This window comes from Astatotilapia calliptera, chromosome 2, assembly GCF_964374335.1.
Source record: "Astatotilapia calliptera chromosome 2, fAstCal68.1, whole genome shotgun sequence".
In the NCBI taxonomy this organism is placed as follows: Eukaryota; Metazoa; Chordata; class Actinopteri; order Cichliformes; family Cichlidae; genus Astatotilapia; species Astatotilapia calliptera.
The window spans coordinates 12700486-12720536 of NC_137423.1; positions in this window are offsets into that span (position 1 = coordinate 12700486).

Here is a 20051-nt window from a genome sequence, read left to right on the forward strand (position 1 = left end):
TTCTTTATACTGTGTAAGGAAAAAGAAAATCTATGTTAACGCGAGATAAGGTAATCCTGTTATTACACAGACAGGCTAAATAGGATAAAACAAGGTTTCTGATCTTTTCTGCCAGTTAGAGAGTTTTCTAGTTCATATGCTGATTCCAAGCTGAATCACGCATGTTGTAATTAAAATCCTCTGGGACTCATCCATGAGTCACAGGGAAGCACTTATTTGATGTTTTATTAAAACTTCCGTTATGGATTCATATCAGGACAGAATTGGGCTCACTTGCAAGTGACTGGAACTTCAAAAAGACTCTTTAAGATCAGGTATATAGTAGGGCTGCATGATTAATCGTTAGAAAATCGTGATCTCGATTCATACTTATGTGCTATCTCATTTCCAAATGACAACGATTAAAAAGAAAAAAAAAAAAGACGACGATTGTACCGCATTTTGATCCGGGACGTACTCTGCATGAAAACAAGTGCTCACTCTTCCTGCCCAACAAATGACAAGGGCGGAGCCTTATACCACGTGATACAGAAGCTGTGCCGTGTGATGCTAAAATTAGCAGGGAAAAAACAACGGAGAGCACGTCAGGGATGACGAGAAAGTGACAGGAGAAAATCCGTTCCGGTCAACCACCCAAACATCAATAACGGGAACCTTATACAGCGCTTCCCTATACCCGTCGAACTCCCGCAGGCACAAAGAAATTACGGAGGCTATCACTTATCACCTGACCAAAGATATGGCTCCCATCAACAATGTGCAAAACGAGGGATTTAGGAAAATGATCAACACCCTAGACAAACGCTACACAGTGCCATCCCGCAACTATTTTTCTATTGTTGCACTACCTGCTCTATACACGCAGTGTCGAGCAACGGTGGAGACGGAATTTCAAGCAGTACAACATTTTGCGGCAACGACAAAACGTGAGACATTTGTTGTTTTTATGTTTATTTATTGTTTTTATGTTCAGTCTCAACTGTTACGAAGTTGATGTGCAGTTAATAAGTGCAATAAATATTTATACTGGAAAAGAAAATCGTGAGAGAATCGTGATCTCAATTCTAAGCCAAAAAATCGTGATTCTCATTTTATGCAAAATCGTGCAGTCCTAGTATATAGACCCCTTGCCTTTTATGAAGAGAGAAATCGAATAAATCTAGTGGTCTCTGGTAATAAAGGCATACCCTTAAAAAAACAACTTGGAAATAGCTGTAGCACTTGCTACACACAGATCAACTGAAGGCAGCTTATTGCACTCGTACAATTCAACTTCAGCAACTCTGGATCTGACTTACTCAAAGTCCATTTTTTCTTTAATCTTTTTTGGGGTGTTATAGGACTCCCTCTCAGATACACATTGTCTTGTAATGGTACAGATGTGCAGATTAAAGCCTGAGGTGTGGACAGCTCATCTCTGATTCAGAGGTGAAGCTCCTCGCCATACTGAGACATTGTTTACAGATGGATATCCCTCCGGATCGCTCTCTGTAGATCTGTATCACCAATCAATATTCCCCCTTAAGTCAGTCCGACGTGATCTGAGTGGGCTCCCCCGCCTGTCCGCCATGATGCCTCCCAGACTATGAATCCAATTAAGCTCTGAAAACAAAAACAATATTTTTAACCGTGGAGCTGGAGCGGCTGCATAATTTATGATTGTCCTTTTTTTTCTGTATCTCTTTGAACGGGTCGAATAAAACCAACATCCATTCAATAATGCATGACCTGCGGTTTTGTTAATAGGCTTTGTAGTGGCAGTAATGTACTTTCCTACATGGCTGATGGAGATTATGGCCAGCTCCCTCCGCTTGCCAGTTATCGATCTGCCGTAATGCCCCCGGTGTCCCCTCAGCCCAGAACCTCAACCCCAAAACCACACACACACAAACGGAGTGTGTTTTCAAAATCTACTGTACTGTCAAAATAATTCAGCATTCTGTCTGAGTGGGGTTATTTATTTTTTTCTACATTTGACACAGTGACTCTTTCAGTGCACGTCAATGATGCTATGCTGTATTGTTCAAAGATATTGTATGTTCTATTATAATTCACCAGGTTGGCTCACATCCTCAACCAAGCACTCACTATCTCCCTTATGTAATTCTTTTTTTGTTGGAGCTTCCACAACCACCTCTAACAGTGTAATTACTTCTGTGATTCTAAAAAACTGTAATTAAATTACTTGTTACTAAGAATTTTGTAACAATTTTGTAATTGTTACTAAGAAGTATTCTAGTACCCAATTGAAGCTGTTGCCTTTATTAACCCTTTAAGACCTACCATAGAACCAAGTCCGCCAGAGCTTATATTCTATTTTTACATGCTGTGGAGCCATTTTTGGGAGCATTTCAAGTTGCTATACATCAATACAACCATTATAGCCCAGATTTTAATAATATGTATTCATTAAGTGCATAGTAATTACATAAATTGCAAAAAAGTGCAATAAACTACAAAAAAATTGAAAATCGTTTTTGATTTTTTGACATATATTTGTAGTTAGAGAAATTTAAGAGGCTTATCCCTCAAAACTGTAAATACAAAAAAATTGCACAAAATAGTTTCCCACCACAGGAAATTTATTTTGAGTGTCTTCATAGTTTTATTTTTGAAATACACCAATTTTTATACACTGCAGGAAAAACAAATTTGCAAATTTGCAAAAAAGCAGCATATGCATCAAAATAAACTATTTCCAGCAGTGCAATATGAGTCCTAAGCATCCCAGAAACGACACAGAAAGTCATAAAGTCAAAGATAACTTTTAAAAAGACCAGTATAGGCCCTGAGGCCCTGATCGCAAAAAAGACTACATTTCCGCGAAAATGACGTCACTTCCGGTTTCGGGCAGGTAATGGCGGAAATGCAAAAGTTCGCGCTGACGTCTATTCCAACGTAGGAAGTGTTATGAACAGCCGATCGGATCGGTAAAGCGTGTTTCTGGAATATTATGTTTTTGTTCCTGCAAGCGGTTTTTATGCAGTTTTTGCAAAGCTTTATGTGGAAGGAAACCGTGACCTAGGACAAGCTGATGGCATAAGATGTAAGTACAACTCCTCCGGTTTCATATGCAAAAAAAATTTTTGCGCTAGCTTACGTGGTTGCAGTGCTACTGGGATTTAAAAATAGTTACGCAAAACAGAGCGTTCCCGCTCCGATCGGCTCTAAAGGGTTAAACAAAACAGTTCTTCTTGTTTCCGATACCTTTCTTCTTCTTTCATTTAAACACTACACTGCAGAGTAGAATCTGCTTAATATTGTGTGGGCCCCCTTTTTGTTGCCGAAACAGAGCTGACCCATTGAAACATGGACTCCGTGGATCACACTTGTTTTCCAGTATATCCCACAGATGGTCAATTGGACTGAAATCTGGGGAATCTGGAGGTCAAGTCAACATCTCAAATTGGTTGGTGTGCTCCTCAAACCATTCCTGAACCATTGTGGACTTTCAGCAGGATAATGGACCCAGTCACAAAGCTATGCCTAGGTAGGTGGTACAGGTCAAAGTAACATCCATATGGATGGATGGCAAGAGATAAAGTTTCCCAGCAGAAAATCACTCAAAGAATCGCACTGCACAGCTCACATTCTTCCCATAATACATCCTAGTGCCATCTCTTCCTCAGTTAAGCGACATGCACGCACCCGGCCATTCACATGATGTAAGACATGATTCATCAGACCAGACCACCTTCTTCCATTGCTCTGTGGCCTACATCTGTTGCTTCTTGGACAGGGATCGGCATCGGCTGGTCTGTAGCCCCATAAACAGCAAACTGTGATGCTCTGTGTATTTTGAAACAACTTCCTCCCAACATGCATCAGTGTGTCTTTGCCACTCATCATGTCATTGGTCCTGTCATTGGTTCACCACTGTTCCTTCTTTTCATTTCATTTATGTATTTCACACTTGGTTCAACAGTTTCAACAGTTTTGTTCTTTCATACACACAAACTATGCTTTCTCTCAGTATAACACTGCAACCATGTGTGAAAAGGAGCAGGAAGAAGAAAATATTCTTATTAGGCCCTGCCCCCTATCTGCGATCCAACTAATATTGGAAGTGGGCACCATAAACCAAGGAACAAACTAACATTTATCTCCAGGTCCTAACGCAGACCAAACAACAAATTTACAATCAGCAATATACCACTTCACATAATAACAAGGAGGGAAAAAAGTATATAAAATAAAATAAGGCGAGAGAAAGTGGGAGAGAAAAAAAAATCCTTCTTCAATTAACTCCAATTTTGTTCATACTCTTCATATTGAATTATCGTTTTAGACATGTAACACTTTTAAAAACAATATAAATTTGTACAGTTCTTTAGGTTATAATGAAGAGAGTTCCACAGTCGTATACCCCTAACCATTGGACTCATTAATCTTTGTGTAGTCCTAGCTACCTCATGCTTAAAACAAAATTTCCTTCTGCTGTCCTCTCCCCCAGAACACATTAAAAATAAACTTTGTAACTTGAAAGGCAAAGTATTATTTTTAGCCTTAAACATAATTAATAGTGTCCTTAGTTTCACTAAATCTCCTAATTTCAATAGTTTCGATTTTATAAACAATCTATTTGTATGTTCTCTATATTTAACGTTATGAATTATTTGTATCACTTTCTTCTGTAATAGGTTTAGAGGGTTCATGGCATTCACATATGTATTCCCCCAAACTTCCACACAATAACTAAAGTATGAGAAAAATAATGAAAAGTATAAGATGAACATTGACTTGTAGTCTAATAAATCTCTTCATCCCAAATTTTTCCCAATTTTTTCCCAAAATATAAATGTTTTTGACCATCTTCTTTCTAATATACTCAATATGTGATTTCCACATCAAATTTTCATCTACTATTTCACCCAAAAAGTGAAAAGTCTTTCGATCAATTCTCCATTAATTGACATAATAACTTCTTCCTCCTTTACACGATTGCCAAATATCATGAATTTCATTTTTGTCAGATTCAAAGATAATTTATTTTCATCAAACCATATTTTTAATATCTCATTTTTAATATCTCTGATTTAACATCTCAGAAACCATGATTTCAAACAAATCTTTCAAATTCTCTCCTGAGCAATAAAAAATGTATCATCTGCAAATAAAATCAAATTTTAGCTTTTTGATACATCACAGATCAACATCTACATCACATTGATATATAAATTAAAAGGTTTAGGTCCCAAAATAGCCTGAGGAAATCTAAATTGATTTTCGTGTATTAGTTCGTGTATTAGTTTGGGGGGGGGGGGGGTTTGATAAAACTATCAAGCACTTTTGAAATCTGTGACAAAAGAGACACTGGCCTATACTTGTTAAAACAATGCTTATCTCCTGATTTATATAAGGGTATCACTTTTGCCACTTTCATTCGATTGGGAAATACTCCTGAGATTAAAAATACAGCAAAGAGGAATAATTATACAATCTAATGTCTTTTTAGTTATGACCATGTCTATACCATCGCAGTCAGTAGATGTCTTATTTTTAAAGTTTTCTACAATTGCTACTATTTCTTTTACGGTAATATCAGCTAAGAATATAGAATTAACCACTTTCTCCTTTCCAGACTTCCTCATATTCTGGGTCATCATTTTTTCAAATTAGATTTGCTAAAGTAGGTCCAACATTTACCAAAAAGGAATTCATTTCATTTGCCACTTCGATCTTGTCTTCAACAACTTCCATCCATCCATCCATCCATCCATCCATCCATCTTCTTCCACTTTATCCGGAGCCGGGTCGTGGGGGCAGCAGACTAAGCAGAGAAGCCCAGACCTCCCCCTTGCCAGCCACCTCGTCCAGCTTATCTGGGGGAACACCAAGGCGTTCCCAGGCCAGCCAAGAGATATAATCTCTCCAGCGTGTCCTGGGTCTGCCCCGGGGCCTCCTCCTGGTGGGACATGCCCGGAACACCTCACCCAGGAGGCGCCTAGGAGGGATCCTTGTCAGATGCCCGAACCACCTCAGCTGGCTCCTTTCGATGTGGAGGAGCAGCGGCTCTACTCTGAGCCCCTCCCGGATGGCTGAACTTCTTACCATATCTCTAAGAGAGAGGCCAGCCACCCTTTGGAGGAAGCCCATTTTCCACCACTTGTATCTGCGATCTCGTTCTTTCGGTCACTACCCACAGCTCGTGGTCGTAGATGAGGGTAGGGACGTAGAACGACCGGTAAATTGAGAGCTTCGCTTTCACACTCAGCTCTCTCTTTGCCATAATGAACCGGCGCAGCGTCTGCATCACTGCGGCCGCAGCACCAATCCGTCTGTCGATCTCCGGCTCCCTTCTCCGATCACTTGCGAACAAGACCCCAAGATACCTGAACTCCTCCACTTGGGGCAGGAACTCATCCCCGAACCAGAGTGGGCACTCCACCCTTTTCCGGCTGAGAACCATGGCCTCAGATTTGGAGGTGCTGATCCTCATTCCCGCTGCTTCACACTCGGCTGTGAACTGTTCCAGTGCTAGCTGGAGGCCCTCACCCGATGAAGCCAACAGAACCACATCATCCGCAAAAAGCAGAGATGAGATTCTGAGGCCACTGAAGTGAAAGCCCTCCGCCACTTGGCTGCGCCTAGAAATCCTGTCCATAAGAATTATGAACAGAATCGGTGACAAAGGGCAGCCCTGGCGGAGCCCATCACCCACCGGGAACGAGTCTGACTTATTGCCGGCAATGTGAACCAAGCTCTTGCAACGGTAGTATAGGGAACGAATGGCTATATGGAAGTATTCCTTCCACCGCCCAACAATTTCTCAGTCAAAGTCAGCAGTGCTCAGCCAGCACTATACACAGTGCAGGTAGAGCACCGCTTTCCCCTCCTGAGATGCCTGACGGTTTGCCAGAATCTCTTTGAGGCAGTTCGAAAGTCTTTTTCCAGGGCTTCTCCAAACTTGCTTCAGCCACTGCCCGAGCTGCATTCCGCTTGGCCTGCCGGTACCTATCAGCTGCCTCCGAAGTCCTACAGACTAACCAAGCCTGATAGGACTCCTTCTTCAACCTGGTGGCTCCCTTCACCTATGGTTTCCACCATTTGGTTCGGGGAATAACACCATGACAGGCACCAACCACCTTGCAGCCGCAGCTCAATGCAGCAGCTTTGGCAGTGGAGATGCTGAACATGGTCCATTTGGACTCAATGTCCCCAGTCTCCCTTGGAATGCTGTTGAAGCTCTGCCAGAGGTGTGCGTTGAAGATCTCGCGGACTGGGGCCTCTGCTAGGCATTCGTAGCACACCCTCACTATGCGTTTAGGTGCACCAGGTCTGTCCAGCGTCCTCCCCTGCCACATGATCCAACTCACCACCAGGTGGTGATCAGTTGACACCTCAGCCCCTCTCTTTACCCGAGTGTCCAGCACATATGGTCGCAAGTCTGGGGATACGATTACAAAACCAATCATCGACCTGTGGCTTAGAGTGTCCTGGTGCCACGTGCACTTATGGACACTCTTATGTTCGAACAAGGTGTTCGTTATAGCGAAACTGTGATTTGCACAGAAGACCAATAACAAAACACCGCTCGGGTTCAGATCAGGGAGGCCGTTCTTCCCAATCACGCCCCTCCAGGTCTCGCTGTCATTACCAACGTGAGCATTGAAGTCTTCCAGGGACTCTAAGAAGGCTGGGTACTCTGAACTGCCACTCGGCGAATAAGCGCAGATGACAGTCAGGACCCATTCCCCGACCCTAAGGCGGCGGGAACAAACCCTCTCATCCACCGGGAAGAACCCCAACATACTGGCAGCAAGCCGAGGGGATATTAAAATACCCACCCCAGCCCGCCGCCTCTCACCAGGGGCAACTCCAGACTGAGACAGAGTCCAGCCCCTCTCCAGGAGACTGGTTCCTGAGCCCAAGGCATGCATAGAGGTGAGCCCGACTATATCTAGCCGGTACCTCTCAACCTCACGCACTAACTCAGGCTCCTTCCCCACCAGAGAGGTGACATTGAATTGTCCCAATTGCCAGTCTTGGTAGCCGGGGATCAGTCGGCCAGGGTCTCCGCTCCTGGCCGCCGTCCGGCACACAATGCACCTGACCTCTACGGCGCCTCCTGCGGGTGGTGGGCCTGCAGGAGGATGGGCCCATGTCCCCTTTTTGGGCTGTGCCCGGCCGGGCCCCATGGACTAAGGCCCGGCCACCAGACGCTCGCCCTCGGGCACCCTCCCCTGGCTCCAGGGCGGGGCACCGGTAACCCTGGCAGGGTAAACTGTTCCCTCAATGTTTTCCTCAAAAGGGTCTCCTGTTTTTGCAACAACTTGATTATTTTTAATAAAATAAAGAGGCAGATCTCAGGGTGTGTTTTTTTTTACCCAATATGTCTTTAAAAATATTCCAAATGCCCTTAATATTGTTTTTGTTTTCTTGAAAACGTTTATTATAGTAGTCTTTCTTGGCTTTCCTCAATATTAATACCAACTTATTTTTATAAACTTTATATTTCATTTCCGCGTTCTTAGTTCTGTATATAATCCCTATATAATTTATACTTCTTTTTGCACGCACTTGCAAGACCCTTAGTTAGCCAAGGTTTCAAATTCTTATTCTTTTTCTTATACTTATACCAATGGACAATGTTTATCATACAAGGCCAAATAAGTATTTAAAAATGCTCCATATGGAACGTTAACCTCATTAACATAAAGCTCCTTCCAGTCCACTTCCATGAGATCTTGTCTAAACTTGTTAATTGCCTCATTATTTCTTACCCTTCTATGACTCTCAAAACCAACTTCTTCCTATCTTTTCATATTTAAATCAAAAGTAAAAAAGACTGGTAAGTGATCAGTTATATTGTTTATGATGAGGCCACTCATAATGTTACTGTCCAAGCTATTAATAAAAATATGATCAATTAGTTTTTCTGATTTATCCGTTATTCTACTGGGCTTAATAATTAAAGGATAAAATCCTTTTCCAAATAATAATTCAAAAAAATCTGATGCAGCCTTATCATTTCTCTCTTTGCAAAGATCAGCATTGTAATCACCACACAAACATAAGGTCTTATTTCCCTTAACCATACAGTCTTCTACTACGTCTGTAAATAACTCAATCTGTGACCCTGGTTTCCTATTTAAACAAGTAACAATTATATTACTTCTTCTTTCTATGTCCAATTCCACTGTCACAGACTCCATTAAGTCATCAATAACCACAGACATATATTCAACTGGTTTACATTTCAAATCACTGTTAACAAAAAGTGCCACCCCTCCTGCCTTCTTCTTAGTTCTATTTACAAAGTATAAATCGTACCCATCAATATAGAAATGACAACCCCTAGTCTCATCTAACCATGTTTCAGATAAAGCAATTATTTGGAACTTGCCTCTCAAACTATACAAAAAAATCTTTAATCGAAGCAAAACTTCTATAAAGACTTCTGCAATTAAAATGAATTAGTGAAAATGTATTAGCTATTTCAACATTATCCCTGAATTGCTTCTCTGTATAATATTCACATGTGACATTAATTGTATTAAGCACATTCCTTTCAGGGTCAATACCAGCTTCAAAATCATATGGTTTATGATCTGAGTCGTCGAGCATTATGCATAATTATTCTAGGAATATTCTTTGGGCCACTTTTAATAGATACTGACCACCTCAGACTGAGAACACCTCACAAGAGAAGGAGTTTTGGAGGTTCCCTGACCTAGTCGTCCAGCCATCATAATTTGGCTTTTTGTCAATATTGCTCAAATCCTTACGCTTGCCCATTTTTCCTGCTTCTAACATCAACTTTGAGGACAAAATTATGACTTGCTCCCTAACAGGTTCCACGGTAAAGACATAATCATTATGTCAGTGGTCATAATGTCATGACCTGATTGGTGTAAACGTAGCAAAAAGCAAGCATCCAAAAGCTACTTTAAAGAAACATGAAGGAGCAATGTGGTGAGCTTTGCCAGCTGATTGCATGGCTTGGTACACCTGGCTGGTGAGGGAAAGCTGGAGTGTGGACTAAAGCGTGTTGGTCTGGTAACTCAAACAGGCTCTCCTCCACACATTCCTCATTTATAAAGTGCTTTACAAACCCGAGCATTATGGCTAACAGCTGGATTTTCCCTTTTGAGTGCAGCTAGCCAAACAGCAAACAACCAATTATTGCTAAAGAGACAGAGAGTGGGAATTATATTATAATTTCTCAACATAAAACGCATAGTTGCAGCCAGGAGCAGCACAAAACTGGTTTTTAGATTTAGCCACTAGTTAGCTAACATAAACTAATGTTAGCCTCTAGCTGCAACCAACCAACCAACCACATGACACAATGTTTTGTACTGACAGAAGATGGCGCTACATATGTTTCCAAAACTTAAACTGTAAGCACTTATTTCTTAAATGCAGCTTTACAGGCAGGGAGAGCAGTGCTCCATGATGTAAATACGCCTTTATATGTTTAGTGTTTCATGTCCTCTTTAAACAGTATATCGCTCATCACATTTACTAGTATGCATGTGTGTGTCTGTGTGGCATCATTAACTACTGTTTAATGACACAGTAAACTTGGCTTGTGCTCAATGATTTGTTTAAGCTGATATCTACTGCTGGCAAAAGTTTCCCACCTTGTTTTAGACATTTCTTCAGCTGTGATTGTGGACTGACGTAGGCAGACCAAACAAAAACAATTATTATGACAACCCGATACTGCCAAGATTATAACAGGTTTCTATCATCATATAAATATAAATACTGCAGTGATACTTTTGCCTAACACTGCATGATGGGTGTACTGGCACTGCTTGAACATCATGTGAGTTGAAGAACCAATAATAAGTATTCCAGCGCATTTCATTACATTTGACACTTTGCAATAAACATTTATGGTTAAATATCAGTGTTTATGTGAAGCTTAGTCACATGCCCACTTTTTAGGTTAACTGTCATTTTTAACAGCATATTGTGTGCACATATATTGCTGGTATAGATTCTGATCATGGCACTTTGCAATAAGTTCCCTGGTATGCAAAAACAGTGAAAAATACTTTAAAATACTCTATTTTAAACCAATTTATCGCACACTGCTCATAATTATTGGTTTAATAGTTTTTAATATGTCTACCCAGTACATGAAACAGTGGTCTTTATTTTCTTAGGCTTTTTAATTTCTTTCTCAATGTAATCATGGTGCCTGGTAATATTGATATTTAAATTATTTGTAATTATCTCTATTGCACTTCCTTGCGTTGTACATATTGTTTGAAATTTCTTGTGCCAATAAAGCTGATTGAATCTCACTGAGCTGAAAAGAGCAAGGCAGATAAGAGACGAGGAGATGGTTTGCGTTAGAAGATCGTCTCAGCTAATCCAATAAGTGAAGCCTCTCCTTTCCTTCAATCTGATTATTCCAGTAATTAAGAGAAATTGCTGGAGCGTAGCTTCAATAAGGCTTTACATATTCAGCAGTAGGAGAACAGTTCTGATATGTTCTCCTTCTGGACTCTGATTACAATCCTGCTGACGAATAGAGCTGACTCCTGTCACAGAGAGAGTCGAATGACCGCTGCAGATCAACGGCCGTTTAATGAGCGCAGTTTAATAAGCTTTATTAGGCAAAGAATGGAGGTGTCCTGATCTCAAACTAGTGTTTCTGAACCAGTTATGAACTGCCGTGATCACAGAGAAAGTGGATAAAAAAGCTGACTTCAAGAACTTAAGTGCAACAGCAACAGCAAACACTGTGTTGACCTGAATTGGGGCTCTGTATGAAGTAATTCACAGATCGTGACGTTGTTGTTCATTTTATTTAAATATATAGAACATATGTAGCTGCACACTGCACTGCCTTCCACACATGCATGATTTACTCTTCTGTCTTCTTTTATCCTTTGACTGAAATACACCAACTATTAAAATCCCAAACAGAGTTCTGCTATTGTTCAAAACATTTTGAAAACGCCACACATGTCTATTCTTTTGATTCCACCAGCAAATCAGCAAATGTTTCCAAAAATAAGGTAGACAAATGTAATTGCGAGGTAAACAATTTATTAGGTTTCAAGATACTCAGGTCAACATTCCTCTACATCTCTAAGCCACTTCCCGGAAGTCCTGTTCTCATCATTTGCACTTTTCCACATCATCTTGGACATCAGATTTAGCAATCACAAAATCTTCACACTGACCAAGCCTTTGTGCACAGAATCATCCCTGCTAATAAAAAACAGGAGCCCATTTTTTAGTGGAAAAGTCCTGTTCCCAAACCCTAAAGGGTGAACAGTTTGTCATCCCGTGGTTGGATTTTCACCAAGGAGCTCTACTGTGAAGTCCTGAGGTGACAGGAACCAGCCTGAATTACGGTTGTGGGATTGGTGTAATAGAACACTGGAAACACGGTTTATTTGTCACAACAACACAATTTCTGTTCACCTTTCACCTCACTCACCAGATTTGTTACTTGGTTCACTTTCCTGAAAATGAAACTCACACCTGTGTGTATCACAGAGGCACAAGTGCAAGGAGATGGAAAATATAATCCATGCTTAAAACTGTCACATATACTTAAAGGAGAAAGCAGACAAATTTGATGGGCTGAATATTGAAGCTTTTTGATTGGCTGAAGCAGAGACATTCTTGTTGTAGGTAACTTTGCATCGGTTAGTTACATTACAGCAAGTTAGTTTTACTTTAAGTCCTCTGATGATTTGATGTTTTCCTTTCCTTTTTTGATATTGTAGATATGGAGGTTGATGTATCATCAGCTCTATTAGTTTATAATACTTATAATATTAGACTATAATACAACTTTATTGTTTGTCATAGAAAAATACATACAGCATTTAAACAGAAAAGAACAGGGTTACACTACTTTACACTAGTAATATAATCTGAAAATAAATTACAAAATTAGATTTATATTGAATATTGATGACATGGCTTTAATATAATAAAGTAAAAACCTGAAAGATTTCGCAGCAACAAATCCAGTCTGCACACAAGCTTTGACACAGCGAGGACTTTCACTTCTGATACTTCACTAGCAAAAGTGCTGAATGCAGGACTCTCCTTTTCGTCACAACTTTAATAGGACATTTTAAAGTTTTTTGATGGAGGGATAGAGGAAGAGGGAGACAAGGAAAGAGTGAAGGAGGAGGGATGTTAGCGATGCAGGTAGTGCAGCGAGGCCAGATGGCAGCAGCGGCAGCGCTCTGCCTCGCTGATTAGCGGCGAGCAGACAAAGACCGTCCATGTTTCACTTGTTCATCACTTAAGTGCAGAACCCAAGGTGGAGGCTGGGAGATTTCCCTCGGGAAAATGTGCCTCCCAAAGATAAGGCCGAGGCCCGGATTGCTCTCCGGGGGTGGCGAGGTACGACGAGGAAGCTGAGGGATCCAAACCTCTGAAGAAAACAAAATGAAAGAGAAAAGAAAAGGCTCTGTGGTGTGGAACGCACACAGCAGCGAGCAGCTCCAAGTTAAACAGTTAAGCTTCAGAGAAAAGTTCAGTTTCCTTTTCCCATTAACTCCAACTCTGGGGAGACAAAAGTCCACTCGCAAGTTTTTGACTGCAAGTAGTTCACTTAGTTTAGAGAGCCTCAGGAGGCCGGCAGGATCATTGGGAGAACAATGGCTTTAATATGCTGCGCTTGGCCTCTGACCTCAGCTGCAGCCAGACACTCGCTGCTCTGTAATTAGGATCGTCTGCTGCTGATTATTACTGCTCAGCTGAATTCAAGGCAGCGGGCAACAGATTCCAGCTGAACTTACAGAGAGGAGAAAAACAGAAGCTGCTGCAGGGCATGAACATGTTTACTCTCCTCTGAACGCCGACAAATGAGGGTAAGATAAAAGTGAGTGATTGTGGAGAGAAGGATCATCCAAAGCTTTTGATTGCTGGGCGACAGGTTTTCCTCACTGATGATTGTCCCATTGTGAAAGCTCTGATTCGCTTTAGAGACAGGGTGGCCAGAGATGAAGGCGGGAGATTATACCAACAAAACACACACATGCACGGATGCACACACGCACATACGCACATACGCACATACGCATGTTTTTCTTTCTGAAGTTGTGAGAGTTGTTGACAAAATGCACTAACTGGCAGCTAACATTCACAGCACCACCGCTGCCAAAAGATCACATATTGAAAGTTTTATTTATCAGGCAGCTAAACCGATGAAATGCAGCATATTGTTGGTGAACATTTTGCCACTTGCAGATACATCCATTAACAAAGTTTTCTCATTATGATGATAAAAACATAATTGAAGCAGCATTTCTTTTCCTCTAAACACATTTGCGGCTGTAAATTAGATGTATTTAAATTTATTGTGTTGGCGACAGGGCTGAAGAATGGAACATCGGTCTTCTTATAACAGGTGAGGAAAAAACTCATTTAGGGATAAAATGATTAATATGATTTGTTACCGTTTTAGTCATGTCTCATATCTCTCTCTCTCTCTCTCTCTCTCTCTCTCTCTCTCTCTCTCTCTCTCTCCTCCTGTCCCTGCCACTGGATTTCAGGTAGAGGGCAAAAGTCTAAAAAGACTTTTCAGTCTAAAAAGATGTGTTTTAATAAATATGAATCATGAGAAGGAACACAATCATAGAGACAGTCGTCCACATGCATTGTCAGGTAGCTTTCAAAGCGTAATCATTTTACACTGATGTTAAACAGGGTTTAGCAGCTGTTAGAAGCTGCTGATGGTCATCGTGTAGCAAAGGTTGACACTAAAAGGACGGACATTAAAGTTATTAAGGCACACTGAGCAGGACACTCATTGCGGCCTGAACTGCTCTAGCTTTAACATCCCAGGTCTGCTGACACACTACTCTGTTGGAAGCTCAACAGCCCCTGAATAGCAAAGCTATTTTAACACACGCATGCTTAAAAAAATCCTTGCAGATTGTATGCAAGACCTCTATTACTTGAAGTCGGCCAACCACAAAATGAACAAAGTCAGCCATTGTGCAGCAGAAGGCGGAGATGTGAGGCGAGATCACAGCTGAAATTTAAATTAATGGCTTTTCTAATTGAAGCACATGTTTGTCAAAGTGACCGAGTACAGCTGACACGAACTGCATCCGCTCACCTGCCCCGCTCGTGCACCCCACTTCCTTGGATTGGCTGACAGCCACAGCCGGGATGGATTACAGCATACACGATAACAGGAACACATCATTTTAGAACTCCTGCTTCACGTCACTATTCACTAATGCACATTAGCATCAGCAGCAAGTGCTCCACTCTTGCCACTTTCACTTTTACAACAGGAACGTGTTGCATTGTGTAGACTGACCCCCAGCCAGTGATCCAAAAGTATTTGTGTTTTATCAAATATCATGTTTACATCATTCTGACAGACAAGATACTAACACGAGCTGCTTAAACCAGTCAGAATTTGATAGAAGGTAACTGTACTCCTAAACTGTATTCCATACAGCCTAAACAAAAAAAGCAATTAGTTTTTGGTGTATATCTCTTAGAATGTATTTTTAAAAACTTTATCAGTACCCAACATCCCACTTTGGCTCCAACTTTGGGTCACATAGGGGGTAAAATAAGGCCCAACTCTTCCTTCAAAGCTTATTTCTCTTTCTTTTGCTCTTTTCTATGTATTTCAGTCCATTGTTGCTGATATTTGGGGAAAACAATCAGAATGTTAAAAATAAATAACTACATATTCTGGTAGGATAGGGTTAGATGTTAGGATACATGATATTTGGTTAGGGGTACTGTAAATAAGCTGTCAGCGTGGCTGGGTCAGGTAATAAAGTATTTGCAGGCTGTGTGAAACACTTTATGAACAAGGCTTTTGCCTTGAATTTAATAGAGAGCAGGAGCCACTAAATGCTGAAAGAGAAGAAGGAAATTAAACAAACCAAGAAAAAAAAATTGACAAAGACAGTGTTTTTAGTCCACGGTTGAAACATCAAGTTACTGTATGCTAATCTTCTGGTGTGTATATTTAAAACAGCTCCATTACTCCATGATTTTTATCACAGCTGAGCAGCTAAAACAAAAGACTGCAAATTGGGGACACATTTTTATACAATCTGCATCTAAATTCCATTTTGTTCTCCATAAATTTACACATATTATAATTTAAACTTCTTCATAAATAAGTATCACAACTCAATACAGTCACTGTTTGGCAACACTCCAAGCTATGTGTGTGTGTAACAGAAATAAAGCTTTTTTTCTGCTTAATGGTATTATTGAGTAGGAAGCTGTACATTTTGGGGGAAAATATATTTTATGAGTAAAGGAACGGCTGCTACATTTCTATGAACATTCATTGTTGCCTCTGTGAGGTCTGATCGGGTGGATTTCTGTACTATTGCATCAAAAGTTAAGGAATAAATGTACAGTAAATAGGGTGCAAAGGTGCTTTGGAGGTAAGCTCCAGGTGAGCCCCCTTTATGATACAATACAGAAGGACCAGCCTAAAGAGATAGAGGTTCCTGTAACAGCTGCTAAGTCTCATTATAAAAGTCATGTGAAAACCATGAAATAAATATCCTCGCATGCTGGCTCTGCAGTGCAAAGAATCAGATTCTCAGCGAGGGTTTCCATCCATCCAGGTCGAGTCTGCTGCTTATCCGATTACAAACAGGAAGTGGCCGGCTGAGTGCTCACTTCAGGACAGCGTGAAGGGAGCATCAGTCACTGGCAGCCATTAACCACAGACTTGCTTGTCAGATTTCCCCCTTTAGTGCAATTAGACACACTTTGGGTCCATGTCCATGCAGCTCTGATCTGCAGTAACAGAGGTCAGAATGATGCCTTCAGGCACTTCTGATTTCCTGCCAGTCTGAGGGCGAGACATAATCGCTAAGGCAACCAGCTCATGGGAGGATCAGGGCATTTTTGTCCTGACTGAACAGCAGGGATTCTGTTGGAACCCTCCCTCCTGGCTCTCAGCTGGACTCTGCATCCGATATGATTTATTAGGAAAATCTGCACAGCAGCGGGGTTGTATTGGAATAGTCGTTTCTGCTGGTGCCCCCTCAAGGCAGAGATGTTTCTCGACACATTCCACAAATTTTTAACATCGGTTGGGTGTTCTGCAAGGACACACTGAACAGAGGAGAGTGGGATAAGATGACGCTCTTTTCTTTATTTATGTTGATTTGTAGTTTAAGTTTAAGGTTTAAGGAACAGATTTTGAATCTTTTTTTCATTGCCCATCCTTCCATTTTCTTAACCATCTGTCCAGTGTTGGGTCGCAAGGGCCTGGAACCAAGCCGAGCCCTTCCTGGACAGCTTGCCAGTCTATTTGAAAGACAGACAACCACACACACTGCAGCCAATTAAGAATGAACAATTAATGTACCAATTATATGTTTGGATTGAGATTGGAAGCCACTGGCTTATGGCCATACCACTCTGAGCACGCCCAAACTTGTCTGGTGTCAGAAGCTAAACAGGGTCGACCTGGTTAGTACTTTTATGCGAGGTCATCGGGGGTACCGGATGCTGTAAGCACCTGGCTCAGGAGGTACGGGAGTCCAAAAATTCAAACGTTTTGTCAAAACAAGACACCATCTATCTACTGGACCTGGTGTGCGACCCACAGGGTAGAGATGAGAAATGATAAGAATTTAGCAAATCCGGTTTCTTATTGATTCTTATTGGCTCACCACTATGTCTACGCAGCATATCAAAGACATACATTCATGCAAATTAATTACATGCTTGTGCACATTGGAGTTGTTCCCCATCTTTGTTGTGATCAGTGTTGGGTCATTGCTCAAAACAGTAATTACTGCAAATATCACACAGAACACTCTTCTTATATGTAATGCAGTACGTTACTTAATTACACCCAGGTTAAAGACATTCATTAGACTACTTGGTACGTTACTTTCATGTTAATCTGTAAAATGTTCTGAAACACGATAAAGCGAACGTCATGGTGATTCTACTGTAGAAACATGAACAGGTAGAAACCTGCAGCCTGACTGCTCATCAGTTTGTTCCCTGCTGAAATTCAGCAGCGGCTCACTTTATCATGTTGCTGGTCTGGGGTCAGCATTTACTCAGCTTTAACAACACTCTGGGTTCTTGGCTAGCTTAGCGTTAGCATGCTATCTGTGCAGGTGCTTGCAAAGAGCTAAAGTTGTGTTAGCAGTATAATGCTGCTGTTTCTGTCCTGCAGCAGTCTCCACTTTACCATCGTGCTCTCATCCTTTTACGTAATAAAAATAAAGGTAATGTCCACACTGGAGACTGCGCCACTATTTCTCTCCTCTGAAACACGAACTGAAACCAGCTGAATGTAGCGAGAGTTCAAGAAGAGGGATCGATAAGCAGGAAGACTTACGATCTGGGAACCGGTTCTCTAAAGAACCATCCCTAACACAGGGTATACTGTGCTGGTCATATTATGTACTTGTTATTATGTACGTATTATGTGCTCTTCTGTTATAGCATGCTCTTTTGAACTGCATGGGACTTAGTAAGTTTTTACTGGGCACAGAAGTAGCTTTTCAAACTAAAGCCATCACTTCCACCATCTATTTGTTACTGCAGTCACATGTGAAGATTATATAAATTTAATTGAAGTGTAACAATAGTGTAAAATTAATTCTTTACAAATAGAAAAGTATTTATATTCAAACAAGTATAAAATTACGCATAGGCAGGGTTCACAGATTTTTAAATTCTGTTAACAATTTTCAGTTGCACAAATCACAAATATAATGAAACATTTAGAAAATAATTTCTCATCTTCAGTATAAATGCATCTCAAGCAGCATTTTTTTATGTTTGTTGCATTGTTAATAGCCACCATTCGGCTCTCTAAAAGGAATCTGAAATCTGAAACTTCATTTAACTTCTCTAATTGAGTCAATCAGATGGATTTATAGAAGTCTTACTTCTGTTATAAAAACACTGCAAATGCAGACATGTAGTTGAATTAGACAGACACTATCTCTACTGTTAAGATTAGGCTTAAAACTTTCCTTTTTGATAAAGCACATAGTTAGGGCTGAATCAGGTGACCCTGAATCCTCTGTTATGCTGCAATAGGTGTAAACTGCTGAGGGATTCCCATGATGCATTGAGTATTTCCTTTTCAGTCACCCTTCTCACTGAACATGTGTTAATAGGCCTCTCTGCTGAATCACACTTGTTTTTAATCTCTGGCTCTCGTGCACAGCATGTCTTTTATCCTGTCTTCTTTCTCTCACCCCAACCAGTCGCAGCAGATGGCCCCGCCCCTCCCTGAGCCTGTTTCTGCCGGAGGTTTCTTCACACAATCACAACAGTTGCCAGCCAAACACAATGTAGCCTCAATAATTACAACAACCCTGCTAACCTAATACCTTCAACAAGAGCTTCAGAAGTCCCAGTGCTCTTTGCTTGTGCATATTCCCTAAGATTAGTTATTGCAGCTTGTCTACCTGCAATAACTTGCCTGAATCTCGTTCTCGCAGTGTCCTGCAAGGAAATAAAACAATGCTGCAGGTTTACATTTTTGCATTACTAGGTGATGATTTTTTTTCTTTCTTTAATAAAACATGCAAGTGTAAAAAAGTCACAAAGCACATGTTTTTAACCCTTTTTAACCATGGGTTTTTTCTTCCTTCTTTTATCATTTTAGCCGGCTTTTTAACGATCCTAGAGAATGTGAAACCTTTGGGTTCGGCATGGCTTCTGAAAATGAGAATTTTACCGTTTCATCTCTCTGCGTCGTCTTTGTCTTTGAGAAATCCAAATAGTTTTGGACCCAGGGGGAACTTGAAATGGAAATTCTCAGTTTACGTGATTTAAATAGAAAACAGTTAGCTAATAATTAGCAGTAATTGTCATTAATTGCTTCATTAATTGGTGCCAGATTGGTTCCACTGGTATTGGCAGTGCTATAATACATGAATTCCAGGTCTTGTTAAAAGCAGTAATAGCAAACACTGAAAATAAAGCTCTCTGTGTGTCCAACTCTGCACCTCTTCAACTCAGCGCCTCTCTCTCTCCCTCCCACTCTCTCTGCCTCTCTCGTCCATGTTCACTTAGCCTCCCATGTAACTGACAGGCTGCAGTCATGGAGGTGAACAGCACGGCAGCCATTTTAATACCATCAACTC